The 17,679-nt window shown below is 57.4% G+C and overlaps 1 protein-coding gene across 8 annotated transcripts in view; it reads right to left on the reverse strand.

Moving 5' to 3' along the window:
• Positions 1–17,679, reverse strand: part of Bcor (BCL6 corepressor) — a 91,913-nt gene that overhangs the window by 26,357 nt on the left and 47,877 nt on the right. Inside the window, exon 1 of one of the 8 annotated variants that reach the window (XM_047536225.1) lies at positions 16,632–16,650. The exons of 6 other annotated variants lie outside the window; for them this stretch is intronic. The gene's annotated coding sequence lies outside the window, so the exon portion shown is untranslated. Of the gene's footprint in view, positions 1–3,508; positions 3,603–16,631; positions 16,651–17,679 lie in introns of those variants that run through there. One more of the 8 variants, XM_047536223.1, reaches the window with a different exon arrangement.

Consider the following 17,679-nt stretch of genomic DNA (forward strand, 5'->3'; position numbering starts at 1 on the left):
ACCTCCCCCGCTTACCTTCTCTGCCCACCGCCCCCACCCACATCACATTCTAGTTTGCTGCATGAGTGAAGGGTCAGGACAAGCTGCATTTTATTAACAGGATTATCACGGCGCGTGATTTATCCTCGTGCAGGATTTTAATTGCTCTTTGGAGGTTGAGCCGTTTCTTTTGACTGCGCTTCAGCCCATATCCTGCTGTTAAATGCTGGGTTAATAAGTAGGGGAGCCTTTAATGCCTGGGACCGATGGCCCTCGGCAATTCCCGGCTCACAAACACGTCTCAGTTTCCCTTGTCCGGGACCGGCCGCGGCATTTTTCCACGGGACTAAATAAAACCTGAGTGTGAAATAATTGGTGTGCAGATCATCAGGGGAACTTTTCTCTCTCCTCCCTCACACACCCACCCACACAGTTTCCGAAAGCCCAAATGTTCCCTAAGTCGACACATTTCCTTTGTTAGCAGGAGAAAATATGCAAATGCTTGCTTTTACACTTTAGCACGCGGAGGAGCAGACTGCCAGGTCGGCTGGCTGGAGGAACCAGGTCCAGGGACTCTTCTGCCACAGTCACGGGGAGTGGGGTCGGGGGAGCGCCCAGGAGGGCAGGCTCCCAAAGCCAGGCTAGCCGTCTTCATTTCTTTGTCCTAACTAGGTCTTTTGTCCACCAGCATCCCTCCCCCACCGGCCCCCGTCCATGGAACGTCTGCTAATCACAATCCACACGCACCGCCACACCACGCACAGCACAGTTAGAGCGCCACAATGAATCGGGAAGGAAGGAAGGAAGGAAGGAAGGGCCGAGGAACAGGCCGAGATCTGCAGAGGCGCCGGCACGGTGGGCTGCTGAGAAGCTGTCTCCCTAGAAAGGGTCTTTCCTTCAGACAGACGGGGGCACTTCCGGGGGGCTAGCCTCGGCGCCCCAAGGGACTGACTCAGGTGTCGGGGAAGGGGGCGGGGGAGCTCGTGGGCTTTTCTCCCACCTTCTAAATAAACAAAGCAAGCAGGGGAGGCCCTCGCCCCCAGTGCTTGGCAGACCACAAGGCACACCCCACCAAGGGTCCCCTTCCTAGTCTCCGCTGCCCCTTTTAACAAAAGGGAAGACCTTCTGGGTGGTCTCATAAGGGAGCGCAGCATCATTCCTTGGTGTGTCCTGGTAGTTGGGCAGTGACGGTGGGACCATGCTATGCCACCCCCTTCCTGTGCGTGGATGAAATGCAGATATTCCACCAGGAGCAAAAGGCTTGTCCAATCAAGTCCCCAAGAGAAGGATGAAAGCAGCAGCATATGCCTAAGAAAACCCAATCTTGCGGCACCCCGGTTCTTAAAAGTTGGCCTTCCCTTGAAATAAGCTGCCCCCTCTGCGCCTCCCTGAGTAGTCATCTTGGTAAAAGAAGGACCTTGAGGCACCCCAGAGAGCAACAGAAGAGTCCCACTAAGTGCCTGACCCTCCTCCCCACCAATGGCTTGTAGCCCGTTTCCCTGAGAGGGCTTTATTCAGAGAGGGCCACCAGGAACTCCTCGAAGCTCACGAAAGCTCACCCGTTCTCCAGGGCTCGTCCTTTGGGGCTTTCAATATTAACGCTGCACAGATAAATGACAGCCACCATCAGAACTAGGTGTTTACACCAGGTGAGGTGGCACAGACTCGGGAGGCTGAGGCAGGAGGATCCCGAGTTCAAGGCCAGCCTCAGCAACTTATCAAGACCCTCTCCTCTCTCCCTGGAAAGAAAATTAAACCAGAAAGGGCTGGGGGTGTAGCCCAGGGGCGAGGCACTAACTGCATGAGTGAGGCCCTGGGTTCCACCCCCAGCACCACTGAAACCAAAACCAAAACCAAAAATGTGTTCTGACCCACACGGGGTCAGATGGAAGGCCGAGGCCAGGAGTGCAGTTTCAGTATCGTGTGTGTGTGTGTGTGTGTGTGTGTGTGTGTGTGTGTGTGTGTGTAGCTGGCGGGGAACATAAAGAAGCAGAAGTGCGGTGGCATTGTTGGATCCTGCTGGGGACTACACACATCCACACACACACAATCTGTAGCTGCCCCATGAACTTTTTGTGAACTGTTTAAAAGTGGAGGTCTGTTGAACAAACAGCGGCGCCACTGCCAGCCATAATTTCATTGCAACAAGCTAAAGACTTTTAACTCTTCGGGTGCCTGGCCAAAGATGGAGCAGAGCCGAGAGCGCCCACGAACAGTGGCCCTGCCTGGCAGGAGGCCCTTCTCCAGGGTGACAGTCAAGAGCAGCCCAAGCCCCCAAAAGCAAGAACAGACACCGCAAAGGTCATCCCGCCTAGGCGGAGCCACCGTCCAAGAGGATCCCCGTTGCCCACAGCCATGCCATGGGCTTCCCTGGGATACGGGCCACTGGGGTAAGAAAAAGATGGAGAGGGAGAGGTACCCTCATCTCAACCCACTTCCAGAAGCTGCTGCTGAAACACGTGCCCCCCGCCCACCACCACTCCAAGGCAGAGTGCTTCAAAGCCGACCATGCTGACCCCTGGCTGCGGGATATGGCGGCAGAGGGCAAAAGATCCGATTCCGATGACAAACAGCACCTCAAGGCACTTTCCTGCTCTGTTTAAGAGGCTGGTTTGCCCTTACTTTTCAACGCCTCCCCCCGCCCCATGCAGACTATGCTTCTAGAAGTGCCGAGACGTGTTAAGTCACTCATGAAAAGCACTTTACAAGCACCAACCTGTTAGCAGTGGGAGCTGCTAAGCCGCACCTTGGCTCTGGGTTTTAACCCTTTTTTTTTCAGTAGCAGAGAGAAGGGGGCGAGGAGGGGGATGGGAACAAGGCGGAAAGATGGCCGAGAGGAGAGGCCAGCCAGGAAAGGGTGTGTGGTTCCTCAAGAGTGGCCTGGTCCGCTGGCACACCCAGTTCCAGGCTTGCAGATCACAGCCCACAAAGCATGGCCTATGAGGGAATGGCAGCTGCAAGCCTGGGTCACCTGGATGTACTTGGAGCAGTCACTTGCTCCAAGGCCAAGGGCTGTGTTGGAGGACTCGCACACATGGCCTGGGCGGTGGAGAGGAGGGCCTGACTGGCAGAAGGGGGCTCAGAGGGACCAAGGTTTTAGGAGTGCTCACCCCAACCTTGGCATCCCCGAGAAGGGGCACTGTGCCCTCGGTGAACAGAAGCAAGGGGGACCCACAGGCCCCGCACAGCACCCACTGAGTGTTTAGCTGAGTTCTGCCAAGAAGACACCATTATGGACTGAGGAGAGGGACAGGACGCTTATCTTTAGAGAGTGAAAAGACAGGGCCAGGCCCCTCCTGGCCTCTCCCTTTTCTCCACCTGGGCTCCTACTGCACCAGGCCACTTGCCACCGCTCTGCCCTTGAGGTGGCTGTCACGCATGTCCCTGCTCACCGCACAGACTGCACCCTTCTCTAAGTTTCCTCGCTAGGCTCCTCTGGCCCCCCGAAGGCAATCAGCCAGCCAGTGGCCAAACAGGCACCCGCCTTCCCAGCCAGTGCCTGGGGTCCTCCTCAGGTACGGGGTCTCACCCAGTGCACAGCCGGTCCTGTGTGTAGAACATTCAGGAAGAACACGGTCAGCAGTCTCCCAGCTCCCGCCGTCACGTAAAGCGTGTCTCTGGGCAGGTGGCCGAACCTCTCCAACCTTGGTCCCCTCTGTAAATATTTGGCACTGTGTTTTCCAGAGGATGAACCTGCACTATGGACTTGAGTTTTGCCGGGCCGTAGCTGATACTGGCCACGTTTAACCCCCCTGAGCAGCATCCGGCTCCACCACGCACACTGTCTAGCCAGCCCTAGATGGCTGCTCGGTCTCTTTGTGGCAGTACCACCCCATTCTGCGGAGGGGAGGCGGAGGCAGTGAGGGATGGCCTTCAGCTGAGCTGTGTGGATTTCGACGAAGCCCAAAACTAGCGCCAGCGCTTCCTGGGGCTGCTCCAAACCCAGACTGACTCACAGCAGCAGCAGGCTCCTGGTGTCAAGGGAAGGAGGGGTGAAGAAGTTCCTATTTTCGGATGTTGGGGGGAGGGCCTGTGTGGGGGTGGGAGATGAGAAGAAAAAGCTTGTAGGGATGTACGTGTGGGGCGGGTCCTCCTGGGCTGCTTTCCCTGGCATTCTGTAGCTCTGGAGTAGGGGGCCCACGAGCTGTTCCCAGGTCCCAGGCCACCCTCTCACCCTGGTGGGGTGCAGTGGGGTGGGGTGGGGGTGCGGGGGCCTGAAAAAGCCCACTAGGTTCTGTTTCTTGGCACATTCCTAGCACTGGCCATGGTCTCACCTCCAGGGGCCCCCCACCACCCACACCCCCAAGTTTTGTGTCAGTGACAGATTCAGCCAGGAAGCAAGAGGGGTGGAATGGGTGGGGGGTGCAGAGCCCTGACCTTTCGAGCACCTAGAACCTCCCCAGCCTCCTCCCAGAGCGCATGGGTCGGAGCAAGAGCCACCTGGGTGGAGAGTGAACTTGGCCCTTGGTGGCAATGGCGAGGGAGAAGGGGGAGGGGCGCCCCCTCTCCGCGCCTCCGCGGAGCGCGATCGGTCTGCAACAAAGGGATTTTCTCTCCCACCACACACACCCGTGCTGCTCAGGGCTCGCCCGCCCCTCCTCCACCAAGGTCCCGGAGCGGGGCGACACGGCGCACACTCACGCCCTCGAGACGCGACCCCGCTGGGCCTGGCCTTCCAAGAACTCCCAACAGTCTCTCCCGGAGGCAACCCGACCTCCCCAGTCCCCGACCCCAGTTAACCCCTCGGACCCTGCCGCCCCGCGCGCCTCCAGCCCCGCTTCCCGAGCCGCCACCGCACCTTGGGTCCCCGCTGTTCAATCTCCGACAAAAAGAAACTTTGGGTGGGCTCAGGGGGGAACCCGAGACCTCACGGGAAAGGCCGCCAAGCCCATCGGGAAGCCCGCACCAAGACCCCTCCCGCCGTCGTTCCGGGCTCCCTTCCGATCAGACTGGGGGACTGCTCCTCTGGACGCCTCCCTCCTCTAGAGAGATGTAAGCCAAGTGCAGCCAACTGTAAAGGGGGAGGGGTGCGGGGCCCGGTTCCGGGGAGGGGAGGCCCTAGCAGGGATCGACCCAGAGAGTCGCTGCCAAATCCGGGTTACTGGCCATGCAACCTCCGCCCCCAGGCAGGGCCAAGACCGGGAGTGGGATCAGGTACTGCGGCTCTCCTAGCTCAGGGACCAGGGACAGATACACTTGCCCCTTGCCCTGGATGGCCTGTCCTGGCCCCGCACCGCTTGGTGTGTTCCTTTCACTTTCCTTCACGGTCATGGCAGAACAGGAGTCAGGGAACTCGGTGTGTGTTCAAGAGGGCCGGAGGGAGCGAACTTGGAAACAGGTGTCCCTCAACAGGAGGCCACCCAGCATCGTCGCCCGAGACAAAAGCCGGGAACCGTCCTCCCACCGGCCCCCTCACACTCACACAAGCACCTCTGCTCTAGTTCCTCAATGGACGGTGTACGCAACCTGGGCCAACCCCGAACACACGCTCCTCGCCAAGCCACCCGAGGCCACGTCTGCGCCTGCCATCTCCATCACGGGCTTTGTAGGAATAAAATGCACTTAGTGCCACCCCCTCCCAACAGAAAGGAACGAGCTACACCATGAGGCTAATAACAGCTATCATCAGTATCCACGCAGGAAGCACAAAGGAACTTTTAAGGCATAAAAGATACTTAAAACACGGATCCTGCGATCTGCATGCAGGTTCCTTGCTGACGGTGCATAGCCTGGGCACCCTGGGAAGGCTGAGAGTGAGGGTCAGGAGGAGAGGGACACCCACTTTCTTTACAAGGAACAATAGGAACCCCATGTGTGCTACTCGGTATCTGAACTCCAAGCACCCCAAAACAAAGCCAAGGAACTACACTGTAGATGGGGGCCCACGAATTTTTGTAGCTGTTCAGAGTTTAATTACTCCTCCTTGATCCGTAGGACTAGACGACACGACACTGCCAAGGTTAAAATGCCCCGAACAGCGCCGAGCAGATGTGAGCGAGCTGGCAGACGCGCAGACGAGGCCTGCCTGGGAGCACGATAACAAGTGACTAATACATTGCATATCGTTGAAAGAAAATTATTTTTCTCTAATTTGCATTTGCTTGGGGGGAAAAAAAAAGCCAATCCAGAGTCCCTCCTCACAAGCATGAGTCTAATCCTGGAAATACAGCCCGGCTGCTTTAAGAGAGCTGGAAGGAGGAAAGACTGCCAGTGTTTTGGCGTTGCAGGCTTGTTTATCTTTCCGCCTTTCCTCCAAGGCGAAACTCGTTTTGCAAGCAACATTCCTACAGAAAATGGCACACGTCATAAAAAGAGACCAATTTATAGAACTGGCACCGAAGTTCATGTATCACTCCAGAAGCATCTCCCAGCTCCCCATAAGGGAACCCAACTAGACGCAGAAGTAAGGCCACGTTAAAACTCAAATGGAAGACCTGGGGGGGGGGGGGAGGCAAGATCTGCAGATATTCTGTAGGCTGTACATCCAGGACGAGCCACACGGAGGGCCAGCATATACAATTAAATCAGCCCTGAGTAGTGATCCTCCAAACCCCAGGGACAGCCAGGGGCCCAGGCCTGGAAGGCTCCAACCTAGGGATTCCTGGGGGGTTGGGATGATGCTTTACAGCCGGTGTATCCCAGGCCAGCCCAGAGGCGGGCCCACGTTCCCGGCTGGCCATCCATGCCATCTCTAAGACTGGCCTTAGGTGATGGCTGCTCCCTGCAGGGCCTGGCAGGGGACCAGGAACTCAGAAGCCTGTGGCTGTGGGCATCAAGCTGATGTCCACGGAGCGGGTGGCGCCGCGGACAGGCCTCAGGACTGCCCCTTTGCCCCCAGAGGATGGCAAGGTTAAGGGATGTGAGTCATCGGGAGCCAACTTGCACCCCTTCCCCTGAAATCCACCCGCCTTGGGGTCCAACCCGGGAAACAGCGCTCAGTGCCCAGAACGCAGCACCTGCCTTCTCTAACTGAATCCCGGGCCACTGCAGGGGGACACGGGCCTTCAGAGCCTCTGCGATCTCCAGAGAGCCCTCGGGGAACCCACTCTCCCCAACGCGCTTACTTAGGGCTGAAAGTTAATTGTCTCCAATCTTACAAACTCTGTCGCAAGCTGCTGAGGACCCAGTGCATGGATCCTGGCCAAAACCCCCCAGACAGGGGACACTCCTGACCCGGCAGGCCTTCTCCTGCCACCTCTGCCTGAAGAGCTCCCTAAACCACAACATAAAAACCATCTGGCTTCCCCGCCCCTCTCCTGGGAAGTCGTAAAGGTGTGTGCTGGCAAGGGGGGAGGGGCGTGCTGCCTGCTGAGCTCTCTCGTCTGAGGACACGCTGGCCAGCAAGTGGCGGCCACCTCTGCAGCTCCTCCGCGGGCCTGCATAGTGCGCGCTTTGTGTAAGTGCTGAGGAGGCGCAGCGCTGCTCGCGCGCCAACAGCTGTCACATTATTTGCACTCGCTGTAAACAGCCTTCACATTCCCCCTTACCACATAGTTAAAGCCAGACTAACAATCCACAGTTAGAGATCAAACCAACAACAGCAGCATTGTGTCTGCCTCCGCCTTCGCACCGAGCCCAGCAGCTGGCAGGTTTCTCCGGAACAAGGGACCCCCGCCCCCCCACCCCTCCGGGCTCCAGCCAAGGCCAGCCGAGGAAGCACTCGTTTGTCAGTGCTGTTTGTTAAAGCCAAAGAGCACCGCCATTTCGCAGAGATTGCTCTGTGGTTTGTCAACCCTCTCCCAGAGTTTGTGCCTTCTGGTCGCCCGGAGAAGCACCAGGAGGAGCGAGGTTGCTGTGACTCTGGGGACACTGGGCCAAGTGAGGGCGGGCCTGAGCTGGCCAGGCTGGGGTCGGGGCAGGGAGGCCTGCGGCTCTCCAGGCGCTGTCACAGAGGCCAGGCAGGTCTGGGCTTTGTGCAGCCCCGCAGAGGACCCGCCTCTGGTCCTTCAGAAATTGCCCAACTCACTGAATACTTACTGGCCGCCCCACTGATCAAAATGTCTCCTTTATGATTTTTGGTTAAGTTGAACATTTCCATAATCGTCATTATTAGCGCAAATTACACGCCTAATCGGTCCTTAAATAGATTTTAATTAAATAATCATACAAGGCTCATTTTATGACTTAAGAAAGGCATTACTTTTCGTTATAAACTTTCCACCAGGATATGAAATGACGACAGCAAGACAAATACTTATTCTTTGAAAAAATCACCAATAACCAATGGGCAGAGTAGCTGGAAATGGGCCCTGTTTCAGTCCCCTTCCAGGACGCAAGCACCAGGGACCAGACACCCAGGGACACAACTTTCCTCCTGGGTGGGAGAGGGGCTCTCTTCCTCGCAGGCAGCACTTTTGTCTTCTCTGTGGCGGGGAGAAACAAACCCCCTTACCACCAGGAGAGGTTCCTCCAGCTAGTGGCTTGAGACCACTCCTCCCCACCCCCACCCACTTTCCAGCCCGGTCTGCTCAGGCCGTGCTTGTTAAATGCTGTGTAAAATGCTGTTAATAAAATAATACAAAGGACGGAGGCTGCTGGGTCCATGGGTGTTTTGACTGGAAATGCCTTGGCACTTGCCATGTGTTTATGGGAGGGCAGACAACTCTAGGATTTACATACTTTGGACATTTCTGTACTTCATTTATTCTTTCCTACATGACGTAGGCCTCGAGCTATTTCAAGTTTGCATTTGTACAGAACTGTGAAATGCCTAGGAGTTTCTCCAATTAAACCAAGTTTTAAATCAGCCCCAAAGCTGGAACCTACTCTCGAGCTTGCGCGACTCCACCCTCAGCCTCTCTGGCTGGAGAAAACAAACAGACCCTCGAGAACAATCCTCAGTCCTCGAGCTCCCCACCTTCCCCCCCTCCTGGAGGGCCCCCAGGGCAAAGGTTAAGGCGTCTTCAGATTCCAGGCCCGGCCCGGCTACAGGCTGTGGCGATCCTCGCAGCTAGGCGCATCCTGTCCGGCCGCTACCTCTAAAATAGTGAGCTAAAGTGGGGGGCAAACCTGCTGGCCTGGTAAAAGCCACTGCTCACACACAACAATGTCAGCAAAGGCTGCAAGGCATTCTTTAGAGGGACCAGGGATTCGTGCCTACTGAAGCTCTTTCAGCACAAAGGCTTTTAGGGGAAGAAGGGAAAAAGAGGGAGGGGGGAGAGGAGAGAGAAAGGGAGGGAGGGCTCCTGTTTCAGAGCAGGCATCCCCTGAGAGTCAAGAACCAAGTGTAGCTTCAATCAAACGCTGACTTCCCCTCTGGGAGTCGAGTCGGAAACCCGATCACAGTAGCTTACTACCGGCCTGGATCCATACAGGTCTGGTTTTCTTCTCATGCTAGTCATTTTTTTAAATACATATCGATATAAAAGAAGCAATCCCTGGCAGACTTTATTGAAAACCACACCGAGCCCTCATAACATCCGGACTTAATCCCTATCAAACAAACCACAGCACCTCGGGCCTCAGCAGCGGGCCACCCCCCTCTCACCTCTTCCAACCAGGTCTCTCCCCTCCAGACGCCCCGGTCCCCTCCCCCGAAATAAAGACAGGAAGACTTGCCCAAAGCACCTAGACACCGGTTCTGGAATCAATTCCTAACCATATAATGATCCCACTTGGGGGGGAGGCAAGTCTTTTCATATGGAACCCTTTAAAAGGCAGAATGCAAAGACCTGGAACGAAGGCAAAAGGAACCCAGAGGCAGATCCAGAAGAATACCCTGGGAGGGGCCCTGGAACCTGCATGCTTGGTCCCGGACACTGGCCTAGCAGGTCTCCGAGGGCATCGGTGGTACCAGGGAATCGCGGCGCAACCTATAGGAACATGACCAGTTATTCAAAGCAATTATTAATCCTCGGGGCCTACTATGTGCCAAGTATTCCTCTTTGATCCTAAAGGTGGATAATTATTCCCAGTCTTACAAATGAAGAAACTTAGTGAGGCTCAGAGGCCATAAATAACTTGCCCCCAAGGTCACACAGCTAGTAAAAATGGGCCACGGTCAAACTCAGTCCTGGAGTTTCGGAGAGGAGCCAATTATGGGTGTGATTGTACCATTCAGAATCCGAATTTTCACATACTGTCCCCTCAGAGAAGTTTGGAAGGCTTCTTAGGCCTTGTGTGCCCACGTGCAGAGTTTAAAAAAAAAAAAAAAAAAAACCCACAAACTTAGCACCTAAGTAACTGGGTCCTCTGTGAGCCCCAAGCCCAGTTTCTCTCACACCCAGTCATCTCCGGTCCACTCGAAGTCTTTCACAATTTCCCCCTACATCCTGCAAGTCTCCAGGTGTGAGGCCAAGGAACCCAGCAAGGCCCACTTTCCCTTCCCAGCAGCCCACAAGGGGCAGGGGAGGTGGGTTGCGACTCTCAGGCCTCGGGGAAGTGCCAACTCCCAGCACAGGGAACTTAGGCTTGCCACCCTAAGTTTTGCCACATAAAGCAATAAATCACATTATCTAGCTAGGGCAAAAGCCCTCTGGAAGGAGCTCCTACACCTACCTCTCCCAGGGTTTAAAGGAAAACCCCCAGGGACCAAAGTGGGTGGGAGAGGGGATTACCAGCCAAGCGGCTTGCACCACGCAGGCCCTACTGGACCCCAGAGTTGCCAGCGAAGGCCAAAGCCGGAGGCGAGCTGGGGGGTAGGGTGCACTTCCATTTCCCAACTTTCCTACCCAAATCGCTGGGCGCCAAACCTCAGGGCCCAACTTCCCCCGCCTACCCTGCCCCCGTCTCTAGGTCTGCCCCGGCTTTGAGATGCTCCAGGGAACTACCTACGTCGGACGCCGCCGCCCAGGGCCAGCTCCAGCTCGGGTCAGCGGGGACCAACGGGGCACCGGACGCACGGCCGCCCCTGCGAGCTTCCTGGCCCGGGACCGCTCGCTCCTAACAACGCCGAAGCTCCGGATGTGCGAAATGGCCCCGCGGCGCAGCTAGGCGGGCAAGGGCCTCAGTGGCGGGTAGGATCGAGGGGCAGCGGCGGCGCCGGGCACTCACCCCGCTCGCGGCGGAGCACGCCCCCGCGGCCCGGCGGCCTCTGGCTCGGGGCCAGCCCTCCGCAAGTGGCTTTCTTTCTCTTTTTTAAACTTTCCAGCCTTGGCGAGCGGACCAAGTTTCCAGCCCTCCCTTCCACCCAGCCCGAGGAGGGCCTCCCAACCCCTCTGGGGAGGCGACCTCGCGCCCCGGGCACCGCTAGACGTCGGCCGGGACAGACGCCTTCCCCCACCCACCGCACCGCACCCCACCCCCGCCTACTTGGGCCACCTGGAACCGGAGGCTTCCCGGAGCGATCGCCGTCCAGCCAAGCCTGCGGCCACGGCGTCCAGAGAGAAACTCCCCCGCACCTCCAACGGTGCGGCCTGGCCGCGCGCGCGTGCAGTGCGCCCCACACATTGGCGCTCTCCGGGAATGGTCTCACGCCTCGGAAGGGGGGATGGGGGAGAGCGAGGCGGGAAGGGGGAAGGGCTGCCTCTTTTTTTTTTTTTTTTTTTTTTTAACTCTTCAGAGGCAAGAGTTTTTGGTGTCCTTAGCACGATTGCGAATGTCCCGGCAGAACAATAGAAACGGGGGGTGGGGAGTGCCGGAAATGGTGCTGGGGAAGATCCCTATAACCTTATAAACCTCCTCTTCCCTGCGCAGTTACTATTAGCACTGCAGGACCCCAGTGCCTGCACTGCAATAGTGCCTTTTAAATAACTTTTTCCCTAAACGCGGCCCCCTCCCCACATTATGAAATCACAAGGGCTAAGATCGCTCCCCAAAGTTGTGACCTCCCGAAGCTGGAGCCTCTCACCTGCTCCGCCCCAGGCACCCTGACCTGACTCACCCCCTCCCCCAACAGTTCCCCTGGTTTGCACCTAGACAATAAATTTAGTTTAATTTAGCTTCCGGTCTTTAATTTTAGCAGGTCTCCTTTTTGCATGCAAATCAATATGGCAATTACCATCTAAAAGCTCGCCCAGCCCCGGGTCAATGTAAATTGATCATTGTCCGCCTTCCACAAAATAACACCGGGAGTCTGTGGTGCATAATGAGATTATACTGGAAACTGTCTTTTAGATCACAAATTATATTTTATGCTGTCAGGATCTTCTCCGAGTGGACTTTCCCGCTCGTCTAATCACGGGGAGCCCAGTCCGTGGGTACTGGTTGGGGAGACACGGCTCTACAAGAAAACCAAGTGAGGATTCACGTTTGTGAGACCCTCACTGAGAACACGCGGGACGTGAGCTTGCGCCCCGAAAGGGGCCTTCTCAGGAGAGCACCGTTCATGAAGTCCCACTCACCAAAAAGTCAGATATCCCTTCCCGGGGAACACGTTGGGGCAACCAGAGAAAGCCGTCGATGTACAGCTAGAGATCAGTGCACGCCCCCGGCCAAGTGCTCGCGTCGAACGCGACCGGGTCACCACCCGGGAGGACACTGGAGGCCCAACGCTCCTGGCAGGGCGGATTCTCCGGGCTTCACCACCTAGGCCTCGGCCGCACGGCCGCCTTTGCAAACGGAATCCCGTCGGCCACAAACACTGGCAAAGAACCGGGGCAGGTCGTGGTCTCCCTACTCCAGTCTGGGCGAGCCCCCACCAGGCCCGATCCACGAGACTGGCGGCCCGGGATCCGAGGCCAGGAAACGGACCTCTCTGGCCCCGAGCACTGCTCTCCCGCCCCTCAGCGGCCCCCGGGGCACGGGTGTGACCCCGAGGCCTAACAAAGGGCCTTCAGAGCTCCTTTCGGCCTCAGGCTGGCGGGGGAGGGGTGGGGCACCGCGGACCAGGCGGACCCACGCGGCCCCCAGCCCCGCAGCGCCCGATGGGGCTGCTGGGCCTGGCGCCCTCGAGGAAACCAGCAGAGTGGCATTGTCAGGGGCCGGCGGGCGCGCCCGAGGACCATCCCGGGGTTGAGGCGGCACTTTGGCCTCACGAGACTGCAAGTCTCTCGCCCGGCCCGAGGCCCAGCCCTGCCCCGCCCGGCCGGGGCTCCACCCAAGTGCGGTCTTCCCAATAAAAGCTGGAATTCCCGGCAGGGCTTAGACAAAGAGGGACCGCGGCAAATCGACGCCGCGGGCAAACCAAACCCTAGCCCGAGTTTACATGCGCGTCTGGGGTCGCCGAGGCGCCTCCTAATCCACCCTGCACTGGCCAGCCTGGCATGGTCCCCAGCAAAATAAATAAATAAAATAAATAAATAAATAGAAGCACGCCTTCCTTCCCTTTAATTCCTCCCAGGGGCCACACTTTTTTCGATTGGTCTTTCCCAGCCTGCCAGGCTCTGCCCCACCTTAGCCAACAGGCCCCAGCAGTGCCACATCCATTCCTGGAGGCCACAGAGTGGCAAGCTGTCCCTCTTCCCTCCACCATCCAGCCATTCAAGGTGCAAAACTCCAAATCTCTTCAGAATCCCTCCTACCTGCTTCGCACATACCCACGCCCCCTTCTTGTAGGAAGCAGAAACTATAACCAGAAGTAGTCCTAGTTGACCCAGGACCATCCACCCACCCTTTGGGAGGTGCTTTGCCCCTGGCTCCTGCTGCCCAAAGACACTATCTCCTTGTGAATGCGCGTGTGAATGTGGTTGTGTGGCCTACACTTTTGTACCCACATTGGTCTCACTGGGCAGGAAAGTCTCCACCAGGCATTGAGGAGGCTTGGTCATTCAGCCTGTGCATCTAAGCATGGATGTATGCATATGAATGCTTTTGTGTTTCCAAGTGACCCTCTTCACACCTTTAAATGGACTTTTTGTTTCTGGAACCCACTTAACTGAAATTCTGCCCCAGTTTCCAGCTCGACCAAGTTGGATTTTTCTTAGAATATCGCCATACATCTTTTCATTTGCATACCCTTGTTTACATTTCTCTTGGCCAGTTCTTTATCTCTTATGTATCTCTTGTTCCATTTGGACATTGGAGCCCAAGTGTCTTGATTTGTGTCAGCACCTGTCATTCAGGCACACGTCTTAATCTGAGCATTCCTGTCCAACACCCATCTCCCTACACTACTTATATTCTACCTTTGCCCATAATGTGGCTCATTCCCAGGACAGACCAGTATGGGTTTACCATTCAAAAGTAAACAGAGGGGGCTGGGGTGGCGGCTCAGTAGTAGAAGGCTTGCCTGGCATGTGTGAGGCGCTGGGTTCCATTCTCAGCACCACATATGAATAAATGAATAAGATAAAGGTCTATCAACATCTGAAAACATTTTAAAAAAATAAAAGTAGAGGATCCCTTAGGCCACAAACCCTTCAAAGAAAAGGAGGAGAGGCGGGGAGAGGAACTGGGATGTCAGTGACAAGTTCTTTTTGTCACCCACCTACCAATTTCGGGCTCTGGTAGGAACTAGACTAATGTCTGCAGAGTTGGATTACATTTTCAGACCAATTCACTATTAGCACCGTATGTGTATAGAGATGATGAATCTCCTAACAACATCAGTGTCCAGACCAACTCTTATTTGGAGTCCATCTCTCTGCACATATGTGATTCTAACTGCCCCACAAGTTCAGGGGCTAGAAGTGTCTATTTATACAGACAACTCACAGACCCCTCTGCTCTCTCCAGTGCATACCTGTACATTCTGGCCTGGCATTTCCGGCTCAGGTCCTTAGGCTGCAGCAATCACAGTCAAGAGGCCCCACCCCACCAGCGCTCTGTGCAGACCTTCCCTCACTCGAATTCTGGCAAAAATCCTCTCTGGGAACACTGAAGTACACACATCTGCATCTCCCAAACTCAGTTCCTTAAGTGAGGGTTCCCATTGTGTGTGTTCACAGCTCCACCACTGACAAGTACCGGTCAAGCTAGATCCTTGAGCAGCTGCATTTGGTTTGTATTAAGAATCGAGTTCGATGCACCAGGATGTGTCCATGCACACACAGAAGAGAAAGGAAAGCCCTAGGCCTAGATTGCCGACTCCTTTCCCCTGGGGGGCTACTCTGCCTCCGAGAATTTCTACTAGACTCTTGGCACCCCTTCCCCATGGCGCCACCTCTACCCACCTTAAAGGGTTAAGGCAAGCCCCCCCGCAGCCTGCCTTCCACCCTGCTCCACGGGCCCGCAGGCTAGCTCACTCACTCGCTGCTCGCGGGAGTCTGCTGCCGTCTCCGCGCCCCCCCTCCCGTCCTTCAGCCGGGAGGGAGCCTGCATGCCTGTCTAGACCGATCTATCACCGGCACACCAACAACACCCGCGAGAGCGCGGAGACCCTGCCCAGGTCCCCCGGCCCGCACGGTTCACGGCGGACCGAGTCCGGGGAGCGTGACGGTGCCTGCGGGGTGGGGGTGGGGGCTACAGGCGCTGTCCGCCCAGAGCGCCCGGCGGGTGCTCCCCAGCTCCTGCCCCCCGCGCTCCCACCAGCCCGGCTGCCGGGGCACAGTCACAGCTCTGCGCGCTGGGCAGTCCTATTTTTATCTTGTCTAATCCCAAACTGGGCGGGGAGCACAGGCGTCGTGCTTAGAGAACAAGAGATAGGCGAGGGAGGCGGGGAGGAGCAGCCAGGCAGCGACGCGAGCGGGAGCGAGTTAAAGACACAGTGGAGGCGACCGTGAGCAGGAAGAAAGAGCGGGCTGCGCGGGCCTCGCGGCGCCGCACGCAACGCGCCGCCCGGCGAAGTTACACTCGCCTCCCTGCGGTCCCTAGCTGCCCGCCCCTCCCCACTTCCCAGCGGCGCTCTCCGCAGCCAGGACCGCGGGGCCCCGGCCTGTGTGGGAGGCGGAGGCCAGGCCGGCCCTGCAAAGGGCTGGAGAGAATCGCTAATGAGCTGTGCGGACCATTGATCCAGAGAACACTTCCTAATTAACTCTCAGTCACCTACTGGTGACAGCGCCTCAAAGGACAGCGTTGGGGCCGGCCAAGCCCCAGCCCCGACCTGCCGGCGGAGCGCCCAGCGCCAGAACCCCGCGCGCTCCCCTAATCACCCTGGGCAATTCGCGTTCGTGGCGGTGTATACCAGCACGCCGAAGGCCAGGTTCGGATCAAACCTGGACGGCATATTAATCATAGCTTACCCCCCACTTCCTCTACGCGGCGAGATCGTGCCCAAAATAAACACGAGAACCTACACTGCAAAGCCTAGACCAGATAACAGGTCGGGGGCGGAGTGGGAAGGGTCGAAAAGAGAGCATATTCCCCAAGTGTCCACGTACAGGAGTCTGGAGCTGACAATTAAAATGCCTTCCACACAAGCGAGTCTGTTGGCAAAACCGAATCCAACACCTCGTAAGGGTTGATTTCGGTCCGCGGTGTCCGTTTCCAGTGCCACAGGAAGTGTCAGATGGCTAGAAATACCCAAGTCTGTCTGCGCTCACCACCCACCACCTTCTGGGGTGGGCCGTTTCCTCCTCATTTTTACTCCCCAGGCCTTTTAAAGGATCTTTCTACAAGGGGCTACCCCTGGAACCAAACGCCAGTACCCCTTTCTTCTCCCCTAGTCCCCTCTCAAGGAGGCGGGGGGGGGGTACAGCAGCCACAATGCTAAACCCGGAGCTGTCTAGTCTAGACGCAGTGAGGCTGTGCGAATACCTATTTGAAGCGCGTTGGTTTCTTTTTAAGGTTTGTTTTTAAATACACATAACCCTCCTCCTTCCTCAGTCGCTCTTCCATCCCCCCAACCCCCACACTCTAGACGCCGGCGGCGCGCGTCACCGTGCGCGGGCACTCACAGTCTCTAGCTGGAGATCGCGGACTTTCTGGAAAAGATTCATTAACAGCAAATTAAGCTTCACCCGGCCTCGGCCTACACGCGGCCAGGCACGGCAGTCTCCGGGACCCGGGTACGTGCCCCCCGAGCGTTCGGGCGGCGGGAAGCCCGCCGGGACTACGCGTGCCTGGAGCCGACCTAGTCCGCACACGGCGCCCCAAGGCTCGTTTCGTAAACAGCAGGCGCTCGCCGCCGCCGCCCCGAGCCCCCGAGTTGGCTGAGGCTCTGCGGCGCAGCCTCCAGCCCGCTCCAAGCGCGGGCCCCGCGGCGCCTCGCCCTCCCCGCCTCAGCCGAGGATCGCACCCTGGTGCGCAAGTTCCTCTTCGCGCTGAGCCTCCGCGCCGCACGCCCTCCGAGTGGGACCAACTTCCTCCGGCAGCAGACTTTCACACGCCCATCAGCGCTTCCCACCAGACTCCCCACTGCCCAGCGGAGGGCCAGGTCCCCCCGCCCCCCGCCCGCACACAAGCACAGTCTACACCCACCCCTGGGGGCTCATAACTTAAAACCTACCCCACGACGTCTCGGGGAGGGTGGAGGCGGGAGGGGGCCGTGCATTGCAATTTTAAAAGAACATTTACAAAACAAAGCGTCTGACCTGGCGGGCCGACCGGCCGAGTCGGAACCCCTGGCTCTGCACAATTTCCTAGTAGTTTTTTTTTTTTTTTTTTTAAATCCACGTGATCCGCGCTTTGGGGCAAGCCAAGAAAAAACCCGGGACTCCCCTCCCGAGTTGCGCGGCGGCGACAGGTCGAGCTTGACTCGGCCGGAGGCGCCCGCCACACACCCTTGCGCACGCACACGCCGTCGTTCCACTTGGAAGAACGATCGGCCCCCGGAGAGGCGAGACGAGGCGGCGGGGGCTGGGGGTTTTTACAGTTCTTTCCCGAGTCGAAAAAGAAAGCAGACGGGAACCCGCCGCCCTCCCCTTCCTGCTCTCGAGCTAACGCCGAGCCGAGCTTCCCAGCTTCCAGCCCAGCTCCCCCCCTCCACCCGACAAGCGGCGCTCA

Source organism: Sciurus carolinensis, chromosome X (genome assembly GCF_902686445.1).
Source record: "Sciurus carolinensis chromosome X, mSciCar1.2, whole genome shotgun sequence".
Classification (NCBI taxonomy): domain Eukaryota; kingdom Metazoa; phylum Chordata; class Mammalia; order Rodentia; family Sciuridae; genus Sciurus; species Sciurus carolinensis.